Source organism: Podarcis gaigeae, assembly GCF_964106915.1.
Source record: "Podarcis gaigeae genome assembly, chromosome: 8".
Taxonomy (NCBI): Eukaryota; Metazoa; Chordata; class Lepidosauria; order Squamata; family Lacertidae; genus Podarcis; species Podarcis gaigeae.
The window spans coordinates 81,008,514-81,012,841 of NC_139684.1; positions in this window are offsets into that span (position 1 = coordinate 81,008,514).

The following is a 4,328-nucleotide window of genomic DNA, read 5'->3' on the forward strand; positions in this document are numbered from 1 at the left end:
GATTTTTAAAGCTTGCATTGTTTATTATGGGTGCTGATGGATGCAGGGATTTTGGGTGGGACCAGGGATTTTCTTACTATTTTTATTTATCAGATTTATTGGCCGCCTTCACCATGAGGTATACATTACATGTGGGATGCTACTGTCCAGACACGCCAGGCACTCCTGTCTTCCACTGTTTTGGTCAAACTCATGCTGGTCGCTTTGAGAACACTGTCCAACCATCTCGTCCTCTGTCATCCCCTTCTCCTTGTGCCCTCCATCTTTCCCAACATCAGGGTCTTTTCCAGGAAGTCTTCTCTTCTCATGAGGTAGCCAAAGTATTGGAGCCTCCGCTTCAGGATCTGTCCTTCCAGTGAGCACTCAGGGCTGATTTCCTTAAAAATGGATACGTTTGATCTTCTTGCAAGAGTCTCCTCCAGCGCCATAATTCAAAAGCATCAATTCTTCGGCGATCAGCCTTCTTCTTGGTCCAGCTCTCACTTCCATACATCACTACTGGGAAAAACCATAGCTTTAACAAGTCCAGGTTAGATTACCATATTTTTTGCTCTATAAGACTCACTTTTTCCCTCCTAAAAAGTAAGGGGAAATGTATGTGCGTCTTATGGAGTGAATGCAGGCTGTGCGGCTATCCCAGAAGCCAGAACAGCAAGAGGGATTGCTGCTTTCGCTGCGCTGTGATCCCTCTTGCTGTTCTGGCTTCTGAGATTCAGAATATTTTTTTTTCTTGTTTTCCTCCTCCAAAAACTAGGTGCGTCTTGTGGTCTGGTGCGTCTTATAGAGCGAAAAATACAGTAACTCTAAATTTCAAATGCAGCCCTGGAAAGTGTCCACGGTTTAGGGTTTCTGCCATTTTAAAACTGACGTCCCTCCTGTCCCTTTAGACGCACGTGAAAAAGGATGTTTTCATGTGAAGCTTTGCCAGCACCCACCCCACCTCACCACCACCACCACCCACCCCTGGCACTACCAACGAGGAAATACTTTGTCGGCGAAATTCCTCCATCTGAGGCTGCAGGATCTGAGCCTGTCAACGGAACCATGGCCCTGAGATGTGCCCAAAATATCGGGCAGGACATCCGAAGGAGGGGGGGAAGCAAAACAAAACACTGAAAGAGCAGGAACAACTACCGGTAATTTCTCACCAAAAAAGAGAAAAATAAAAGGGGCAATGCATTTTGCCTCATATTGCAATTTTTGCAAATGCTAGGAATATTTGCTAGGGGGAAAAAAAAGCTGGGGACCTGGAGGTTACAGTTTGTTGGAGGGGGGATTCCACACACCCCCAATAGATGTTCTCCACTACCTTGACCCGTGTGGCAATTTGCTCCTCCGGCGAGAGTATTGATCTGGCTTCCCCAGGGGGAAGGAAGAGGTGGCTCACTGGCTCCGGGTGGTTTGGTGAGATCAGCTCCTATTCCGGGAACTGTTGAGAGCACAGATCGATGCTCTGTGGTGGAATGAAGAGCTCAGGAGGCGAGCAGAACAGAATCTGTGCAAAAACAGAGGAGGCTTAGAAGAAACCCCCTCCTCTGGACCGCCGAGATGAGGTGCTATTATGAGAGGTGGCTTCGTGGGGTGCAACTTGCTTTCCCCCCTCCCTTTCCTTGGGGGGAATAGCAGTTGTGATCCTGTCAGAGGCTCCTATTGGGCAGTGCCCATGCCATCACCACTCGGGGCTTCTTCATAGGGACATGCTTAATAGCTCAGTGTCTGAGCGCTGTTGGTTTTTTTAGGGGAGTTTTCCCCGGGGAAACCCTCTCTTTAGCGCTCGACTGGAGCAAACATCAATTTGGGGTTTTCCAAATTGTGGACACATGCACCCCCAATCTACGCACCTGCTCCTTTACTGTAGCTCTGTGAGGGGTAAACCACATTTCCCAGGGGTTTTTGGGGGGAGAGCAGCAGCCAATAAGGTATAGGACAGCTCTCTAGATCTCCTGTGCTCACCCTTTGTGGCCGAAGCAGAAATGATGCTAATGGCATGGATGTAATTTGCAGTATATATGTTTTAAAATGTATATAGCAATCACTGAGCTTGTGGGGGGCAGGGGGAAGCAAGATCAGGATCCCAGTGAGTGTGGAGGGGGAGTTTAACCCTTTGCAACCCGCTGCCCTGATCCCAGCAAAAGCCACTGCCACCCATTTGGCTCCTTCTCCCCACCTGCCTCTGGCGTTTTACCTGTTAACTTAATTCCATTTCTGCCCCACCTCTCATCCCAGGAGCCCAAGGCAGCGTGTGTGGTCTTCCCCCTCATCTCTTGATATTCTCCTCACAACAACCCTGTGAGGTAGGTTGAGCTGGAAGAGGCAGCGACTGGCCCAAAGCCACCCAGCTGAATTTTGGGGCTGAGGATGTGGGATTTGAACCCAGGTCCGACACCCCTAACAGACTGGCACTGGAGGGAGAAGCCTTGATCACTGCCGGGGCCGGGCTACGGATCTGCCATTTTCCCTCATAACTCCTAACTCTGTTCTCCATCTGAGGCAAACTGGGCGGCGTGTGGGGGATTTAAATAGCTCCTGCCTCTTCTCCTCCATTCTGGCTCCTGCGATCTTATTTTCTTTCCATCAATCCCCCCCCCCCCGGGCATCCTACACCCACCCCCCCAGACGCCACTGCGCCAGCTGTAACCACGCTCCATTTCCCATCCAATTTCCCCTCAGCGAGAGCTGGAAGCAAACGAGGTGGGGAAGGACATTAGGGAGGGGTAGGCGATGGATAAATCATTGAGAGGTTTCCAAAATGGCCTCCTCCCCACACAACACAAACCGCATGGGCCTGGTGCGACTGACAGGACCAGGGAATGCATTTATCAGAAACGGGAGTCAAACTTCTACTGCCTGGGGTGAGATATATGCTGCCACATCCCACAGAATAAAATATGGGAAGGAACTGGGAGATAATATTGTTGGACTATTGGGGGGGGGATTATCTCCTCCCCTCCCCTGAGGAAAGCAGCCATGGCTTCCGAGCCTATTATGAACCAGGCTAGTCTTGCTGCTGCTCCCAGCATCTATAGGATATGGTCCAGTTGGCAGGGAGAGAAGAGGCGGTTTCTATGGCAACAGATGAAGTGTCTTGCTCGGACAGTTGATTTCAAGGTTGGGATGGGTGGGTGGGTGGGTGGGATTTGGGAGGGGGCAACATTGCCGGGAGGGACGCACCACAGAGGAGACTCAGTGAGGGGAAGAGATGGGGTCTGACAGAACTGGGGAGCTGCGGGGGGGGGGGCAGGGAGGCAACCATCCTAATATAGGGCACTGCCTGTGGCTGCTCAGCGCTTCCCTCACAAGTTCCTAGGGGAACGTCGTTCCTCACCCAGGTCCCCTTGAAGCCTCAGTCAGCGGAAAACATCCCAGATTCCCCTCTCCTCCTGTACGGTGGGGAGGGGGAGCCGGAACACACACCCCAACGTCACTGAACTACATCTCCCATCATCGCATGTGGGTTAGGACTGTTAAGTCCAGCTATGACTTGGTGGTTGGTAGCAGGGGTTCCCCAGCCCTGAAGAAGAAGAGTTTGGATTTGATATCCCGCCTTTCACTCCCTTTAAGGAGTCTCAAAGCGGCTAACATTCTCCTTTCCCTTCCTCCCCCACAACAAACACTCTGTGAGGTGAGTGGGGCTGAGAGACTTCAGAGAAGTATGACTGGCCCAAGGTCACCCAGCAGCTGCATGTGGAGGAGCGGAGACGCGAACCCGGTTCCCCAGATTACGAGACTACCGCTCTTAACCACTACACCACACTGGCTCCCTGATGTAAAGGCAGCTTTTTGTCGCAGGCCTGTGTTAAGAGCCCGACCAGGGAACTGTATATACCATACTTTTTGCTCTATAAGACTCACTTTTTCCCTCCTAAAAAGTCAGGGGAAATGTGTGTGCATCTTATGGAGCGAATGCAGGCTGCGCAGCTATTCCAGAAGCCAGAACAGTAAGTGGGATCGCTGTACAGTGATCCCTCTTGCTGTTCTGGCTTCGGAGATTCAGAATATTTTTTTTCTTGTTTCCTCCTCCAAAAACTAGGTGCATCTTATGGTCTGGTGCGTCTTATAGAGCGAAAAATACGGTATACCCTCGTCAATCATTCCATTGCATCACTGAGTGGCAAGTCTGAATCCAGCAGCAAAGTTCTGGCTGCCTCTGCGTGCTCGCTGAACTTCGCTCACCCAATCTCCTGGAAGATGCTTTGTCCCCCAAGTTCTGGGTCGCGTGATGGCTAAGCCCCCTACTCAATCACCCCCAGGAGCCTGTCCCTCGTGGACATGCACACGAAACCCCTCTTTGTCTTTCTCTGCTATCACACTCAGGCAGTCCCCGTATG